This window comes from Felis catus, chromosome A1 (assembly GCF_018350175.1).
Source record: "Felis catus isolate Fca126 chromosome A1, F.catus_Fca126_mat1.0, whole genome shotgun sequence".
NCBI classification, from domain to species: Eukaryota; Metazoa; Chordata; class Mammalia; order Carnivora; family Felidae; genus Felis; species Felis catus.
The window spans coordinates 173,780,512-173,800,548 of record NC_058368.1 but is presented as its reverse complement, the minus strand read 5'-3'; the positions used below and the strand labels follow the sequence as shown (position 1 = coordinate 173,800,548).

The following is a 20,037-nucleotide window of genomic DNA, read 5'->3' as shown; positions in this document are numbered from 1 at the left end:
TTGGAGAAGTGCCAGCTCAAATTTCACATCCTAAAGGAAGACCTTTTTTTCCCCTAATAGTGTTTACAAATCTGACAGAACAACAAAGTTGAGGAAGTAAAAGAAGATGGGGGAAAAAATCTACCTCTGTTTCTACCCCACGTCCAAAGCTTGCCATCAAGGCTCTTCTCAGGAGGGCTCTGAGGGTTGGGGGTGGGTCTCACATTTAGATTTCTGCATTTGACGTTTGCTGGGCCTACTAGTAGGCCTGAGAGGCTTTGCTCCCGCGACTTTAAACGTGAGTGCCATTACCAAACCTGTGAATGAATTCAGGTCTTTTATAAATTCTATAATTAGCTTATGAATAGCACAATTACCTTGCACTGTGGTTTGTGTGTTAAAAGTGTTAATTTGTTAATTTGGAACTTTTAAAATATGCTGTAATCTTTTTCATTCTGCAGAAGCAAAGCTGACACGTTGCCCTCCTCCGTTAAGAGGATAGGCCGCACAGAACATTTCAGTCAAAATGGGAGAAACAGGACTTTGCACCCTTCTATAAGTGATAATGATCGGTTTGTTCTTATCATCAAATAAATTAAAACTAGAGTCTTTCCTGATGTTCTAATACAACTTTATCCCTGACCTTTAATGGTACAAATTTCTGAACCTATGGCATTATGTTGATATCATGTAAGAAGATTGCTGTTTCCCACAAAAAACCAGACTGTAAACTTTCAACCTTTATGATCTTAAGGAGTTTTCCCCTTTAAATGGGTGTTGTATTTTTTTATACCTCTCTCTCTGCCCCTTTCCTCCTTGTGCAAGAGCACATGCACACATGTGCACACACACACACTCTCTCTCTAAAATAAATGTTATAAATAAATTAAATAAATAAATAAGTGCTTTTGTCTCTGAATTGCCTTTTTGCACCTCCTTGGGCATTTCATACTTTAACAAATTTGGAGCTTCGAAAATTAGAATTGACCAGGACCTCTCTTGCATCCACACTGGATGCCCCAAAACATCCTACATCCCTACTTCATGGGGAAATAAAATATAATTATTTCAAAGCCTGGTGTCTCTTAGCAGCCTTATTTGCAAGTAAACTACTTTTCTAAAGGGTATGGTTGCATTGCTAAGGAGGAGTCAGTCAATCAAAACTGAATCCATCAGGCCCAAGAAGGGCCTTTTAAGCTGTTTGAGCTCAGGCCTTCTTTTGCAGCTCCTGGCGTGGATTTCTTGTAGCAATAGAAGTTCCCTTTCATCCCCTCCTTTGTGCTTTTTTTCTGACTCTGGTTTTGGTTCATAACCAAGCTTGCTCCCAGTTATATACACAGCCACTTTATTTCCCCAAGAGTGGCAGCATCATTGAGAAGTTTGTCTTTGAGGTCTGACTGTATGGTTCTTGTCTGGGGGCAGACAACAGTCAGGGGTCCCTGTATGTGACTGACCAGGGAAACTGGTTGCCTTTTTATGTATGTTTACAACATACACTTACTATGAAACTAATTTTCTAAATGCTTTTGTCTCTGGGGGCACCTGAGTGGCTCAGTTGGTTAAGCATCCGACCCTTGATTTCAGCTCAGGTCATGATCTCATGATATCGAGCCCTGGGATCCTCTCTCTGCCCCTCTCCTGCTTGTGCAAGAGCACATACACACACATGCACACATACACACTCTAAAATAAATGTTATGAATAAATAAATAAATAAATAAATAAATAAATAAATAAATAAATAAGTGCTTTTGTCTCTGAATTGCCTTTCTGCACCTCCTTGGGCATTTCATACTTTAACAAATTTGGACCTTCGAAAATTACAATTGACCAGGACCTCTCTTGCATCTACCCTGGATGCCCCAAAGCATCCTACATTCCTACTTCATGGGGGAGGAGGCAGGGCGCAGGACCAAATTCTGCTTACCTGCCTTCCTCCTTAGACTTGCCGACATTCTCAACCACCTATCAGCAGACAGGAGCTTGTTTACTGAGATGGGAGCAAGTGGAGCATTTGCATTTCTGGGGTTTCTAGACTGGGAGCTCTATCTGGAAGCCCGCCCCACGTATCATCATAGATGAGGCATTTCCATTGCTCACTCAGCAGCAGAGAAAATGAACGCTCTCAAGGGGACCTTGCCAAAGATACCTCAGCCGGCCAGGAAATGGTAGAGTTGAAATTCAAGCCCGAGGCTTGAATGCCCGCTGATAGTTTGGCTGCAGGTTGTCCTTGGCCTCAGCTCCTCCACTTTTAATATCCCTGGGGCAAGAGAGTTAAAGGCACATTCCTACAGAGAAAAAAAAACTAGAAGTAGCATCTCCCTCTAGTGGTGGCGGGGAAAGATTTCACTGAAGAGATTAATTAAAGGATGTTGGGTCAACAGTCAGACTCCCCTTAGAAACCAGTTTGTCCAGCCTGATATTACACGTGGTGCAACTAAGGTACAGGAAACAGAAGGAACCAGGCCAATGTCACACAGTCTGGGGCAGTTAATTAAATAGAAAATGTGTTCTTGTGTCTTACTTAATGTCAGATATGATGCTCAGTGCTTGGGATACACTGGGGAGGAGGACACAGTCCGACTGTTATGGGCTGAATTGTGTCCTCCCAAAAGTCACATGTTGAGGTCCCAAACCTCAGTGACCCAGAACAGTATTTGGAGGTAAAGTCTTTAAAGGATAACTTAGTTAAAATAAGGCTGGTGTCCTTGTAAGTAGAAGAAACCCCAGGGTTGCACACACGTAGAGGAAAGGCCATGTGACGATACAGTAAGAAGGCAATTAACTGCAAGCCAAGGAGAGAGGACTCAAAAGACACCAAGCCTGCCACCATCTTGATCTTAGACTTCTAGCCTCCAAAACTGTGAGAAAATAAATTTCTGTTGTTTAAACCACCCGGTGTATGGTCCTTTTTATGGCAACCCTAGCAAACTAACATGAGGAAACAGACGATAAATGAATGGTTATGAATAACTACAAATCAAACGTCCTGGAGCAATAGCACCAGGTACTATGTAATAGGACTGACTCGGAAATGTCAGGGGAGATTGCCCACAGAGATACAAGTTTAGAAGCAAGGAAGTGGGTGGAAGAGGGTACTCCAAGTGGGGCACCACAGTAAGGGCAGAGACTCAAAGGTAAGAGAAAGCTTGTGTCTGAAGAACTGAGAGAAGGTAAAGCTGAGGGTAGGGACTATGAGGCTGGGCTTTACAGGCCAAGGTAGGGAGTTCTGTTTTTTCCCTGAAAGCCCAGAGGATAAGGGGCCCTCTCAAAGTAGATATAGTGTAAACAATTCTGAAGTCAGCCTTTGGTGAGGAAGGGAGAGGACAGTTAGAAAGGTTAGTTGCAGTGGGTCCTAGTGTGATTTTGTTAGGCCAGAAGGGTTTATCAGGATGGCAGAAATCAGTACATTTAAATGCAGCTGGGAAGAATCAAGCAGAGAGGGAGGTGTGGAAGATGTGACTGAGTGAGGGCTTAAAAGCCCTGAGAAGCAAGAAGGGGCACCTGGCATTCTGCAAATTACCTAGGGCCTCTGAGCTTTTCAGGGACCCACAAAAATCTTTGAGTGCTAAATGTAGAATTATTGCCTCCAAAATTGTTTTTAAACCATACCTAATCAAACTTATTGTTCAGTTAAATGACGGCACAACAGATTATTATGTCAACTTCCTTTATGGCAATATTTAATGTTCATAAAAATGGCATTACATTTGAAAACAATTTGGGAGTTAGATTTTTCTTACCTTAAAATAAATTCCAAGTGGCACCTTAGTGCTCCTAAGGCGGGGACGCGGGGGGAGGGGAGGGGAGGGGGAAGCATTGCCAATCACAAATTAGACAAGTTACCTGCAGCTAAGTAATTAAATTCTCAAAAAAAGTATTTAAGATTTTTACAGCAAAAATATATATTTCATATAGGAAGTGAGTACATCTGAATATGTTTGGTGTGGTACATGGTGAAGCCTTCTAAAGACAGACTAAGGCCAAAGAAGATCTAAAAGTCACTGTGAGGGGTGAGGTGAGCCAGATCGTGTGACATATAGGAGACTAACACTGAAGAGGAGGAAGTTTTCAAGGGATTTGGCACAGGAATATTGGCAAGCCCCACTCTAATGGCTTTTTTGTTGTCTGTGAAGTAGAAGATGAGGTTGTCTCTTCTGCAAGCAGAAAGGGGGAGGCATGGTATGGGGCAAAGAAAGAGAAGCATGAAGTTTTTAAATTGCTGTTTCAGGGGTGCTTGGGTGGCTCTGTATGTTAAGTGTCTGACTTCAGCTCAGGGCATGATCTCACAGTTCATGAGTTCAAGCCCCACATGGTGCTTCACACTGACAGTGTGAATCCTGTGTAGGAATCTTTCTCCCTCTCTCTGCCCCCCTCCTACTCTCTCTCTCTCTCTCTCAAAATAAATAAACTTTAAAAGAAAAAGAAATAGAAGAAAGAAAGAAAGAAAGAGAGAGAGAGAGAGAGAGAGAGAGAGAGAGAGAGAGAGAGAGAGAGAGAGAGAGAAAGAAAGAAAGAAAGAAAGAAAGAAAGAAAGAAAGAAAGAAAGAAGAAAGAAAGAAAGAAAGAAAGAAAGAAAGAAAGAAAGAAAGAAAAAATTATTGTTCCAGAGAGTGGAAGAAACTACCTGGAAAGTGTGGAGGACCCAGTTGAGGGTGGTCACCAAGAGTAAATGTTTGTGCCAATCTGCCTCATTGTGTGTCTCCTGAAACACAGTTTAGCAATTTGGAAGCAGGCACAGAGAGGGGCTTATTGGGTTCACCCAGGAGTGGGGTTCAACAGAAGGATAGGATGAAGGGTCAAAGTATAAGAGGAACTTAACATCTTTGAGTGCCTACATCATGCACACAGACACTTTTACATGCCCTACCTCAATCATAAGGATCATTATATCTGTCAGTATGCACTGGACTATAAGCAAGAGAAAAACTCAACAATGGCATAAGGATATCTGCTTACTTACCAGAGGGTATGGAGGAAAGTATGCCCAGGATTGGTTGGGAAGCTCCATGATATCAAGGACCCAGTCTCTTTTCTTCCCCCATTCTGCCCCCCCCGCCCCTCCCAAGCAAGTTGAGTTTCATTGCAGGCTTGCACCTCATGTTTGAGCTGGCCACCCCAGCTCACAAAGCATACCTTCCTTCCATGACAGCACTTTCTACAAGAAAGGAGAAAATTATTTCCCAGAAAACTGGTCATCGTTTACCTACATCTCCTGGGCCAGAACTGAGGCAGGCACTTAAACCTAAACTAACACTGAATTGGAAGGCTTCAGTTAGCTTAGCTTTTTTTTTTTTTTCCAGTTTTATTTATTTAAGTAATCTCTACACCTCATGTAGGGCTCCAACTCATGACCCCAAGATCAAAAGTCGCCTGCTCTTCCAACTGAGCCAGCCAGGTGCCCCTAGCTTTGTTTTAAATTGTGACTCCTCCTGGGGCTTGGCACATGCCAAATAAATAAAATTGGGATTCTGTTAGCAAGAAAAACAGAAGAATGGCTGTTAGGTAGGCCACCAACCGTGTCTGCCACAATCATCATCCTCCATTTTACAGTTGAAGAAACAGGTTCAGGGAGGTTATGTAAACTGATAAAGGTCATAGACCTAATAAGCAGTGGGTCCAGAATCTGAGCCCAGATCTTTCCAATATGCTGTGTCCTTTTAAGGTCTTGCTGAAGCCAAGACCAGTTTTCTTTGCATATAACAATGGTTCCTAACTAGGATCTGAGGACAGAAGGGGCCCCTAGAAGTAGTAAGTGGGAGTGAGGAGAGGAGGGAACCTCCTGGGTATTCACCTATTCCCAGGAACTTTACAAAATTCATATGATCCTAATGAGACCACAGAAGCAGTTCCCCAAACTGAATATAATGTTAAGAAGCCAAAGATGGAGCACCTGGGTGGCTCAGTCGGCTAGGGGTCCAACTCTTGATTTCAGCTCAGATCATGATCTCATGGTTGGTGAGTTCAAGCCCCTTTGCACTACAGTGCAAAGCCCACTTGGGGTTCTGTGTCTCTGTCTCTCTCTGTCTCTCTCTCTGGCCCTATCCTGCTTGCTCTCTATCCCTCTCAAAAACAAACAAACAAACAAACAAACAAACAAACCTAAAAAAAAAAAAAATGAATCCAAACATAATCCAAGCAAGAATAATCAACAGATGCTAACTTGTGAAAGTGGCTATTCGTGCAATCTCAAAGTATTACCTTATAGACTACTTATTAATTAGAAAGGGGAAAGGGTATCTTAAAAATGGAGCAATCTAGTGAACACCACCTCTAACCAAGTGATCACATGAGCATCATCAATACTAAAATAAGCTGATAGCTATGTGTCCTTGGTGTGATGTCCTTAGGACATGTCACTCAAGTAACATCCCTGCCAAAAACAACTAACACAAATCTAATCATGAGGAGACAATCAGACAAACCAACTTATGCGATTGCCCACAAGTGACCCAGACTCTTCCAAAATGTCAATGTCATAAAAGACCTCCTATCATGTCATAAATGTCAAAAAACACTACAACTGTTCTAGTTTTGGGTACACCAAAGAGTCATAACAACTAAATACAACACATGACAGGGGCACCTGGGTGGCTCAGTTGGTTGAGCATCCAACTCTTGATTTTGGTTCAGGTCATGATCTCACGGTTCATGGGTTCAAGCCCCATGTTGAGCTCTGTGCTGACCATGTAGAGCCTGCTTGGGATTCTCTCTCTCTCCCCCTTACTGCCTCTCCCCCACTTGTGCTCTCTCTCAAAATAAATAAATAAACTTAAAAAAAAGTTTAGGTATGGGAATGCAAGCTGGTGCAGCCACTCTGAAAACAGTATGGAGGTTCCTCAAAAAACTAAAAATAGAACTACCTACGACCCAGCAATTGCACTGCTAGGCATTTATCCATGGGATACAGATGTGCTGTTTCAAAGGGACACATGCACCCCCATGTTTATAGCAGCACTGTCAACAATAGCCAAAGTATGAAAGGAGACCAAATGTCCATCGATGGATGAATGGATAAAGAAGATGTGGTGTGTGTATACACACACACACACACACACACACACACACACACACACACACACAAAGGAGTATTAGTCGGCAATCAAAAAGAATGAAATCTTGCCATTTGCAACTACATGGATGGAACTGGAGGGTGTTATGCTAAGTAAAATTAGTCAGAGAAAGACAAAAATCATATGACTTCACTCATATGAGTGAAAGAGACAAAACAGATGAACATAAGGGAAGGGAAACAAAAATAATATAAAAACAGGGAGGGGAACAAAACACAAGAGACTCATAAATATGGAGAACAAACTGAGGGTTGCTGGAGGGGTTGTGGGAGGGGGATTGGCTAAATGGGTAAGGGGCATTAAGGAATCTACTCCTGAAATCATTGTTTCACTATATGCTAATTTGGATGTAAATTTAAAAAAATAAAAAATAAAATTTAAAAAATGTTTAAATACAACACAATATTTGACTGAATCATAACTTTCCCATTTAAAAAACAGCTATAAAGGTCAGCATTGAGGAAATTCAAATATTGACTGCATATTAGACAATCATACTACATCGACATTAAAATTCCTGTGTGTTATATTTGTCCTGTGGTTTTGTAGGAGCCTGGTCTTGTTAGGAAGCTTCTGATGTATTTGGGACTAAAATGCCATGATGTCTGCAACTAAATCTCAAAGAATTTGTGTGTATTTGTGCGTGTGTATCTGTCTGAATATACACAAAGAGAGAGATAAACAGATAAAACAATAAAGCAAAATGTTAACAGCTGGTGACTCTAGATGAAGGATTTACAAGTGTTCATTAAGCTATGCTTAAATTTTCTTCTGCAGATTTGAAAATTTTTTTTAATATTTTTTTTAATATTTTTTTAACATTTATTTATTTTTGAGACAGAGAGAGACAGAGCATGAACGGGGGGGGGGGGGGGGGGGGGGAGGGCCAGAGAGAGAGGGAGACACAGAATCTGAAGCAGGCTCCAGGCTCTGAGCTGTCAGCACAGAGCCTGATGTGGGGCTCAAACTCACGGACCGTGAGATCGTGACCTGAGCGAAGTCGGACGCTCAACCGACTGAGCCACCCAGGCGCCCCTGAAAATTTTTGCAAGAATTGGGAAAAACCCAAATGTAAAGTGCTTTAGTCAGAATTCATTTAGTTAAAAGGAGAGAAACTCTGGGGCACCTGGATGGCTCAGTCTGTTAGGCATCCTACTCTTAATTTTGGTTCAAGTCATGATCTCATGGTTCGTGAGTTTGAGCCCCACATCAGCCTCCGTGCTGACAGCAAAGCCTGGTTGGGATTCTCTGTCTCCCTCTCTCTCTCTGCCCCTCCCCTGCTCACTCTCTATCTTTCTCTCAAAATAAATAAATAAACATTAAGAAAAAAAGGAGAGAAACTCTGATAAAAGACCATAAGGCAAGCTGAGGGCAAAGCACAAGCTACCCTAGGTCCAGGCCTTTGAGGCTCTGGACCTAAGGGCCTCTTGTAGAATGTTTTTGCCCAAATGTATTTGGTTAGTAAACTCCCCCAGACATATATTGGATGATAATTGTCTAAACAGACTTCCTTCTGATAGAACACAGTCGCTGGAGGAAACACAAGCCATCCCTAACGAAGGGGACACTGACCCTCTCTTACTGTTCCTTCTTCTAATTCATGTGAGGGTTTCTCCCTCATTCATTTCCTAGGTTAATGGCTATGATAATTGGAGCCAACTGTGGTTAGTCAGGATGGGAACTTTAAGGAATATTCCCAAACAGCTATTAAAATTCCATTTGTTTCAGGAAATTCCCTGTCTTTTCTAGCCTGACATGGACAGCCTAATTCCACTAGTTGGTAGAAAACAAAGCAAAACAAAACAACACAAAAATCTGGCGTCTGTTCCTCTGTCCCAGCTGACAATGTTTAAAACCGGGAATCCTCCTTCTCTGCCTTCTGCTGGCACCTTGCCTCTTCTGCCTTCCCCTCCCACTCCTGTTTCTGCACCACCTTGGATGCAGCCTACAAAACTGGCTTCTATACCATCCTCGGTGTCTCTGGCACCATTGGCTCCCACTCCCATCATCAATGTCAAAGAGTGAAGAGCACCCCCTTGGACCGCCCACTTCAGATTCCCAGGTAAAAACTGACAATGGGGAACAATTGATTGACTTTTAAGTGGACACAGGTAGAACATATTTGGTATTTAAATTAAGTTTGTTGATTTAATTAAGATAGACATGTTTTTACAGTTATCAGCATTAAATATGGAACTTATTCTATCTAGGTTTGCTGAAGATCACAAAAGCTCACGTTATCTCCGTTCCAATTTGTTAGTGAAAAGATGACTTAAAATAATGGTTAATTTTGCCTGTCTCAAAGTTTTCATGGGTAATTGTTAAGATAGCTTTCAAAGTCTTTGGTAATCTGAAACTTAAAAGTTTTGCTTGCCTGGTAAGTGGGACTGAATTCATTGGACATATAGGTCTTTTCCAAATAGAATGGAATGCTAAAATATTAATTATTCAATGTAGATTTGTGCTTTTGACTTCTTATTGCAGAGAAACTAAGGCTATTTGGGTCTGTTGGTAAACATGCTTTGCACTTAACTGGTTCATAAATTTGTCATCTAAAAAAATTCTGCTTTAACAGTTCACAATTGGTTACTACTTAGTTTTCACTGGAGACTAAGGTTCCTAAGAGTTAAAATTCTGCTAAATGTAGTTAAGACTGATGGAAATAAGGGAAACAACTCTGTATGTAAAAAAAAGTAGAAGATGTATAAGATATAGTAAATGGAAATATAATTTTGTTGAACGTAAAAGAAAGTAATTTTGTTCTAAATGACATTGGTTGTTTGAAGAGAAATGGCTTGGGACAAAATTTGAAGGCAAAGGAAAGTTGTAGAAGGTTCATGAAAGGAAATCTTTGGAAAGGAATTTTATAGGTGGTTAGAATGGACTAAGTGAAATTAATGGATTTTAAAAGTACACTGGTATTGAGGTGCCTGGGTGGCTCAGTTGGTTAAGCATCTGACTTTGGCTCAGGTCACGATCTCACAGTTTGTGGGTTTGAGCCCAGCATCAGGCCCTGTGCTGACAGCTCAGAGCTTGGAGCCTGCTTCCAACTCTGTGTCTCCCTCTCTCTCTGCTCCTCCCCCACTCACACTCTGTCTCTCTCTCTCTCAAAAATAAATAAACATTATGGAATACTACGTGGCAATGAGAAAAAATGAAATATGGCCTTTTGTAGCAACGTGGATGGAACTGGAGAGTGTGATGCTAAGTGAAATAAGCCATACAGAGAAAGACAGATACCATATGGTTTCACTCTTATGTGGATCCTGAGAAACTTAACAGGAACCCATGGGGAAGGGGAAGGAAAAAAAAAAAAAAAAAAAAAGAGGTTAGAGTGGGAGAGAGCCAAAGCATAAGAGACTGTTAAAAACTGAGAACAAACTGAGGGTTGATGGGGGGTGGGAGGGAGGAGAGGGTGGGGGATGGGTATTGAGGAGGGCACCTTTTGGGATGAGCACTGGGTGTTGTATGGAAACCAATTTGTCAATAAATTTCATATATATATAAAATAAATAAATAAATAAATAAACATTAAAAAATGTTTTTTTAAATTACACTGGTATAAGGTTAAAATTCTGCTTTTCTCTATTCAAAAGACAAAGTTTTCTTGGATTGTTCTGCTCTTGATAAGTATATATATTAAATTTTATATATAATATATATTTATATGATATATAAATAAATCTATAATTCTATATTATATATAATATATAATACATATAGTAAATATATATATGCAAACGGTTTTTTCTCTTTCGTCTGCTGAGAAAATGAAAGCTTATGTTTTGTCTTTATCAGGTCTTTGACAACTTAAAGTTAAAACTTCTCAATGTTAAAGGACCTAAGTTTTGCTAACAACTACATAAACCTACATGTTTGTTTTTGAAATCTCTTATTGCCATCTTGGTTAAATAAATAAAATTTAAAGTTTTTAAGATTTGTAATGATCTATAATCCTATTTAGGATGTGCTTTATAACTTTCTAAGGTTTTAACAAACTTCCAAGATTTAAATTGTAAATGAAGTCTTTTTGACCAGTTAGGCCTTTTTGTTATGTTAAGTTACTATGCAAACACTGTCAAACAAATAATGGTTAAGTTTAGGTTTTATTGCTTGGGTAAATGCTATAACTCTTCAAATATATACGCAATTCCTAAAATTTTAATATGTTTTGGTGATAAGGTTGACACTTGATATTCTGATTATCAAAGTGTTATGTGTCACAGAAAAAACCAAATTTCCTTGTCAACTGCATCAAAATGAACTCTCATCAGACTGTTAACCATGTCCACTTTTTAGTCTTTTGTCACTTATAGTTATTGTTCTGATGCTCTTACAAAACGTCTTTTATCTTCAAGATTTATAAAAAGGACTTTTAGAACAAATACAGGTATCTGAAATCTTTAACATTAATACTAAAATGGGTAAGAATTTCCAGAACCAAAAGACATCATTCAAACTGAACAAAAATTAGGAACATGGTACAAAATAAACTGAGGAAAATTACAGTTTTTATGACTCTTGTTTTAAACAATTGCTGGTTCTCTGTTTGCTCTTCCCGATTAAGGAAACTTTCTCTTAAGACATCCATGATATACAAAAATAGGATAAGGTATTCATTGGGAAACAAACTGAAGCTTTTAACCTTTCTCTCTACCTGAACCCTCTGAAATTCAGACTCCCAGTAAGTGTTCTTTTTCATGGCAATTACAGTTATTTGCATGAATTATATAAGAATCTGTTCTCTTTGTAACAGGACACCATTGGTTATTTTACTAGGCTTTGACTGGAAGGTCATATTTGAGAATCATGCATAGACTCAGAAATAACCAAACAGCTTTAAGGAACTAAGGTTGACTTTATAAAGCATGAAGCCAACAAAGCCCGTTGGAAATGCTGGCCTGATGCCTTGTTTACAGAGTTCCCAACAGCCTTATCAGGTGAGTAAAGAATGTCACTTCCTGGCAGGTGCAGGAACCTCAGGATATCTTGGGGACCTCTAGAAGAGGAACTTGCCCAACTCTTTAAGTATTGCAGGCACGTCTGATGGCAAGTATATGGCTGGCTTCTGGCTTGGAGAGGCCTAAAAGTTCAACCTAGAGATTCCTTACAAAAAGTTCTAGCAGAGCAAATTATAAAGGATTTATATGATCAGTCGCTGTTCTTGCTGAGCTTATGTAATTAATTAGGTCAAGTTTATTAAAACTGGACTTGTTTTACAAGCAAATTAGTCTTGATTTGGCAATCTCTGGAAATGAGGATTATTACAAAAATTATGTTTCAATAATGCATCTTTATGAATGTTAAATTCTAGTTCTGATTGTCTTTACCTGTTTGTTGTTTGCCTAAGTTGAACAACGTGAGGTAAACTTCAGAAGAATTGTCACAATAGCACAGGTATGTACAATCTTCTTGTTTGTTATTTCGTGGGAATAATAACAGGACCCCATGGCCATATATATATATTTAAATATATATGTGTATATGTGTGTGTGTGTATATATATATATATATATATATATATATATATATATATATTTTAGTGGGATGGATTTCCCCAACAATTGTATATAAAAAGACTTTTCTCACTGTAAACCTATCAATAGATAAAGACTATAGCGCTTTATTAAATTATTCACTTGAGGCTGGGTTAATTCATAAATCTCTAAGTGAATATACAAACCATATCCTCCCTAAACCTGATTTGACAGTTACTAGAAACCTACCCCATAAAAACCCAGGAGTCCTGGGCGAAAGTCTAATACAGCAGGGGATTTAATTCCAAAATGGAAGGACCCCTACTGGGGTCATATTGTGTACTTCCACTGCAATAAAGTTAGAGGGGCATTCTTCATGGGCTCATATACCCAGAATAAAAACTGTACCTCCTTCACAGGAAACCGACGAGCCAACTAATGTGCTTTCTTATTCCTGAAACCTGTGGAAGACCTCAAGCTTCTCTTGTGATGGTTGCACCTTTCTTCTTCATTCTCTTTTTCCCAATTTATACTGATAATTCCTTCTTATAATGGGTCATTCAAAAGGATCACCAAAGACATTTGAATTACAAACCAAAAAGACCCATCTGATTCCTGCTGCCAGTTCCTACTCCCCTCTGAGAAGTAGTAGTAGTAGAAGTAGTAGGGGTAGAAGTAGTAGAAGTACTCCCCTCTGAGAGGCTTCAAGCCTGACATCTAAAAATTTCACTGGCAGTGCTGGCAGACACCGGGTTTGAAATGTGCTATAACCATTAACCTATAATTGCCTTGTTTCTATATTTCCTTATTGATTACTTATTTGCTTCCTGAATAGAGTCTATGATGGCTATACACAACCTTTACACAGTTAAGGCCTTAAATGACTCTCAAAATAACACTATATTATTAAATACTAAAATAACTAAAATAAAATTAAACATTAAAATAAAAGCATGAAGCCAATAAAGCCCATTGGAAATGGTGGCCTGATACCTTGCTTAGAGAGTCCCCAGCAGCCTTATCAGGTGTGTAAAGAATGTCATTTCCTGGCAGGTGCAGGAACCTCAGGATATCTTGGGGACCTCTAGAAGAGGAATTTGCTCTCTACATAGTTCTACAAAAGAGAATGGCATTAGATGTTTTAACCGCTGCACAAGGTGGAACTTGAGCTCTCATAAAAACAATGCTGTGTAGACGCTCTACAAGATGGGTTTTCCTGAAGCTGCCAGTTCTTTCAGAACTCATCAAATGGAGGCTGCTCCAACCAGCTCTACATTTGATGGATTTAAGGCAAATCTTGTCTTTAAGGAGATTGAGAAGAAACTTGAAGACGAAGGGAACTTGAAGAAAACTGGTGGTTTTTTTGTCTTCAAGGTGAAGGATGGCCCTGGGGGTAAAGAAGCCACCTGGATGGTGGATGTGAAGAATGGCAAAGGTCAGTGCTTCCTAACTAGATGCACAATCACGATGGCCGACTCGACTTACTGGCTTTAACGCCTGGTAAAAGGAATCCTCAGTCGGCATTCTTTCAAGGCAAATTGAAAATCACTGACAACATGGGTCTGGCTATGGAGTTACAAAATCGTCAGCTTCAGTCAGGCAAAGCTAAGCTGTGAAGAACTCCCTTTGCCTATCTTTGAAAATTAAGATAAGGTATATAGATATATATCCATATATTTCATTGTCAGAACTTATATGGAAATCACACATTGGCAAATAATGTGAGATTTGGGGTTTTTTTTAATTTTTTTAACGTTTATTTATTTTTGAGACAGGGAGAGACAGAGCATGAACAGGGGAGGGTCAGAGAGAGGGAGACACAGATTCTGAAGCAGGCTCCAGGCTCTGAGCTGTCAGCACAGAGCCCGACACGGGACTAGAACTCACGGACCGTGAGATCATGACCTGAGCCAAAGTCGGACGCTCAACTGACTGAGCCACCCAGGCGCCCCGTGAGATTTGTTTTTAAATGGGTGTGACCAATCCTATTTACCCTGAACTCTGGGTGAATAGAGCCTGCTAGTATATTACTGTTTGCTGAACTGCATACAACTGTGCATTACAAAGTTAATATGTTAATTAAGGTTTGGGGTAAAACTGAGTTCCAGAATAAAATTAGGAACAGCAAGATCTAAAAACAATGTAAACAACGCTCTCATTTTGCTTTAAAGAGCATTCTACTGAAGACTGAATTTAAGTTTCCCTTGGGAGAACTAGGGAAGAAACCGAATACCACCACTAGGTGGCCAATAATTAGTGTTGTGCACTTAATGTCCTTAACCTATTTTCCATTAATAGTTTTTAAAATTCTGTACTGGGATGTTTAAAAAAACTTAAACTTTGCATTTCATGCTGTCAAAATGGTATTTTCTTCCCAAATCAAAATAATCTGATCAGAGCTGGGGGAAAATTTTTTTAGGTGAATACAGGCCTATTTAAAAAAAAAAATTTTAAGATGAGTTTCCTTCTTGAAAAATCAGTGTATCATAAAACGCTGTTGTTAAAAATAATTGAACAAATAAAGTTTGCTTTGAGATGCACAGTTTTCAAAGTAAAAAAAAAACAAAAACAAAACAAAAACAAAAACAAAAACAAAACAATGCTGTGTATACATTCCAGATTACCACACGAATATTTCTGAATTTCAAAGCAACATGAATGCTCAAATTGACACTTTTAAAAATCCCTCTCTTTCCTTTAATGATTGGTTAAACATCTAGACTGGAAAATTTTTGTCAACTACCAAGGACTTTTATTGGGGTTTCTTTCTTCTTACTCTAATTATGTTTTGCTGTTTTCTCCCATGTCTCTCCACCTGATGCTAAGACTCCATCACTACAATAACTTCAAGCCAACAGATGATCTTTTCTACTCAAGGAGATTCATACTCATTGTCCACCTTGAATTCAGTTGCTTCCGCCTTTCATAACTCTCCTATACGTCCCCAGACTGACCAAAGTTGACCCACAGGTAGGGACATCTCTATACCGCTATTTAGCAGGAAGAAGCTATAGAAGATGAGACCCTCCACCTTCAGCAACTTTAAAGATTTAAAAGTCAAAACTGATTAAGGGGGATCGGACAAGGGACCATAAGGCAAGTTGAGGGCAAAGCACAAGCTAGCACCCCCACTCCCAACCCCTAGGTGGGATACGTGTGATTCCTCAGTCACTCCTGGATGCCCAAGAACAAAGGAAAGGAAACAAATAGGAAACTGACAGAGATCACAGTCATGAGGGCATGAGTCTCCATCAGTTTACAAATATCTTAGTAAATTACAAGAAAAAGGCATTCATTTCAATAGCCTAATCTCCAGAAACCTATAGACTCGGTTTCCTGGAGCCCCTAATATCACCCTCCCCTCCATAGTGATGTGAAGAACAAAGGCAAGAAGGAAATGGCAGGGAAAATTAAATTTCTTTATAACTGCAGCCCATTGACAAATACTTGAGGCAAATACAGAGTATAACATTTCTCTAGGAACCCCCTACTGTCATAATGCTAATGCATTACTAGAGGGAAAACCACCTTAGTTTGACAATAGCAAGGTCTCCAGTATTTTAAGAGTCCTCTTTAGTGTATCAAAGTCTTTCTGGAGGCCTGCCTCCCTTTTGTCTTTACCTCCCCCAACTCCATAGTATATAACCAGTCACTCTTTACAACCCCAGTGCAGCTCTTTCTGCCCATGGGTCCTGTTCCTGTGCTTTAATAAAATCACTTTTTTGCACCAAAGATGTCTTCAAGAATTCTCTCTTGGCTGGCAGCTCTGGACCCCCCCCACCACCACTCTAAAACCTTATCAACTCCAGTCCGCCCACTTAACTCACAGAAATCCCTCTTGAATACCTGAAACCAGAAGTTCTAATTTTCTCATCTTTTCACGTTATCTTCATACTCTCAGTGTCTGTAGCGAACATGAATGCTGATATCTCTCCAGCTTTACTTCTGCCAAGAGTATAGCTATTTCTCAAATGCAGTATGAAAGCGTCAAATGCTTGCCCTGGCTTGGGTCAGTGCTCCCTCCCACTGCAGCCAACCATCTGTGGCCAGGAGCATGCTACATTAGAAAATGTTAGCTTCCCTAGGAATCTCATGACTGGGATGGAAGAGGCATTCCCACAGGAAAAGGGGGAGATGACAGAAAGAATAGATGTCAGCACACAGTAGATGCAATCAGCACCCACTCAACAAAGGGTTGATGAATATTGAAGGGACAGAGATTGTGCTAAGTGCTGGGTGACTCAGTCCTTGCCCTCAGGGCACCTACCTTCTAATGTAGGGGACTGGTGATAAACTGATATTCATCCAAATTGCCAATTAAACAAATGGTAAAAGGATATGAACAAACACAGAAGAAAACTGGTGAATAAACTGAAAGGGCGGGCCTAGGCCGGCCGACTCCATCTTGTTCTGTGTCCTCCACCTTGAGTGACTATGTCCCCGACATGACCCCTTTTCCGGGAAAATCACAGAAACCTCAGACCTCGCCTCCTCCCCTTGAGTAACCTCCCGCTCACCCGTTCAAACTTCCTGATCAAAACACGCCCAGCGACCTTCATAACAGGACTCTGACCCTTCCCCAGCCAATTGGCTGAGGCCACAGGCGTTACCTCACCAACTGCCCCTAGACCCCTATAAAACCTTTGTGCTTTTGAAACTCACTCTCTCTCCCTGGTATCTCACCGCTGCGTCGGTGCAGGTAGGGGACTGAGCTCAAGCTAGCTCGAATAAAGGCTCTTTTGCTTTTGCATCGGACTCGGCTCCCTAGTGGTCTTTGGGGATCACGAATTCAGGGCATAACAAAACATATAGAAAGTTGCTCAGCCTCACTCCAATGGGAAAAACACCAATAAACAAAGAAATAGAAGCTCATTTCCATCAGATTTGCAAAAAAATTTAAGTTTGATAATACCATATGTTGGCAAGGATATGGGGAAATAGAGACTTAATATGTTTTTGGAATGGATTAAAAATTAGTACAACCATTTGGGAGAGCAATTTGGCAGTATTAACTTTGAAGATGCACAAATAGAATGACTCAGGAATTTTGCTCCCAGGAAATACTTCACACATACATCCCTCGCAAATGTGCTCAAGGAGATGCATATAACAATCTTCATTGCATCACTGTTTGTGAGAGCAAAAACGTGTAGTCAGTCCAACCATTTCAACAACAGAAGAATAAAAAAGTAAACCGTGGGGGCGCCTGGGTGGCTCAGTCCATTAAGTGGCTGACTTTGGCTCAGGTCATGATCTCAACAGTGTGTGAGCTGGAGCCCCACGTCAGGCTCTTGTGCTGGCAGCTCGGAGCCTGCTTCGGATTCTGTGTGTGTCTCTCTCTGCCCCTCCCCCCTTGCCCTCTGTCTCTCTCTCTCTCTCAAAAATAAATAAGCATTTAAAAAAAAAAGTAAACTGTGATATATTCATGCAAGGGAATACTACACAGCATCAGAAATGAAACTAGATCTCCATGTATGACATGGATTAATCTCAAAAACGTCAAGTTGGATAAAAAAAGATAACAGTATGTTACCTGTAGAGGACACTTTTTAGGCAACAGGCTCGAGCATTAGAAACTTGAACAAGGCAAAAGTGTCCACAGTGACCACAAGCTGATGCAAAAAGGTTTATCAAGTGACCCACCTGGAAATAGCCATAGGCTCTGACCAATTACAACCACACATAGTTCTTAAGATCACCAAAAAAGGGAAAATTCCATAGGTTCCATACTTCCTCACTCTGCCCTATACCTATAGCCCTTTACCACCACCTCCTGGCAGACAGTCTCTCCTTTGCTGTCCTTCCTGCTCTTTTGCAGTGTATTCAATAAACTTTTATCTCTTTTGTTCTGCCTTGGGTGTATTCTTTCACCACCCATGCCTTGGCCCCCTATCCAATCAGACCATGCCACATCACCATTTATGTATATTATTAAAATTCAAAAAACAGTTTTGATACGTACATAATAAAAGTATAAAAACATAAATGGGAATGATACACATCAACTTCAGGATAATGGTTATACCTGGAGATAGGAATAGCATCCTAGTTATGTTTGAATTTTTTTTTTTTTAGAGAGAGAGAGCATGCAAGAGTGGGCGGGGGGGGGGGGGGTGTGGAGAGACACACAGAGAGAGAGAGAGAATGAATCCCAAGCAGGCTCCACATTCAGCACAGAGCCCAATGCAGAGCTCGATACCATGACCCTGGGATCATGACCTGAGCAGAAATCAAGAGTCAGATGTTCAACTGACTGAGTCACCCTGGTGCCCCTGAAAAATCTTTTTAATAAAAAAAGAGAATAAAGCAAAATGCTAAATCTCAAATTTTGGTCAATACATGGGTATCTGAACATGTTTGTTTGTCATATTTAATAATTTTAAAATTTAAAAACATTAAGAGTCGATTAATTAAAATGATGAACTCCAGAGCTCATCTATGTCTGTGAAATTGAAACATCCTAAAATCCAACTGAGGACACATGTGAAAAACTTCAGAACCAATCCTTTGAGTTTCCCTTCTTTTTCAAAAGAAAAGTTGGATAAAATGAGTGGACCTAGATTCCTGGATCTATACTGGGAGAAACAAGATATCAAAAGCATGGTTTTCAAGACACACAGACCTGGTTCAAATCATAGCTGCCTTGGTTATTCAATATATGTTCTCGGGTAAACCACTTCCTCCCTCCAAGCTTGTTTCCTCTTTTATGAGATGGAGATAAGCTGGCCAGATAGCAGATAGCACAAGGCAGCCCCAGGTCAGGGATACCTGAGAGCCAAAGGGAAGCTGGCAGATCAGAGAAACCAGCCCTGTGGCCATCAGAAGAGGGCTGGGCTTGGGTGTAAACAATGGCAACCCATTACAGAAGAGGCCAGAGCTCTAAGAAGGGAATCAGGCCCCGTTGGGTTTCGGACAGATGTACTTCTTCTTCTTCCCCCCCCCCCCCCCCCCCCCCCCCCCGTTGCCCTGGGGAGATTTGGCCAGCCCTATCACCATTACTGCAGGTTGAGAAGACACTGGCTGGGTGGCTGGGTAGGCACCTGCTCTACCTCAAGAACTAACTACAGTGTAGTGAACCAGCCTGCACCTTAGCAGCCTCTCTTCCACCATTCCTCTTCCCTCTCCCTGTACCCAAGCACTAAGTTAAAGCGATCAGAGGCGGCAACTTCTAGTAAGAGTCTTACCTGGGCCAAGAGAGTTATAGAGAGTTCTCCAGGGATGCAGTTGTCTGCTCAGGATTATACCAACTAGGGGTGTAGACTATACACCAGAGAGCCTCCTTCCCAACTCACCAGGAATACTTCAAGTTACACTTGGACTATGCCACCTCCCCTAGGCATTTTAGTCTCCAGGCCTCTCCTGGCCCCAAGGAAAGAGGAGCTCACAGGGACAGATAAGAGAGGTCCGAGGGGCACACACCCAACAAGAGAAAGACAACATACAGGACTATCTTATCCAGACACACCAGAGTTAATAGACTAGGCAGGGCAACAACTGAAAATAAGCAT

At 40.6% G+C, this 20,037-nt stretch overlaps 1 pseudogene; it reads left to right on the top strand.

Moving 5' to 3' along the window:
• Nucleotides 1-13,720: 13,720 nt before the first annotated feature.
• On the top strand, nucleotides 13,721-14,160 carry LOC101082976 (annotated as a pseudogene).
• Nucleotides 14,161-20,037: the final 5,877 nt, after the last annotated feature.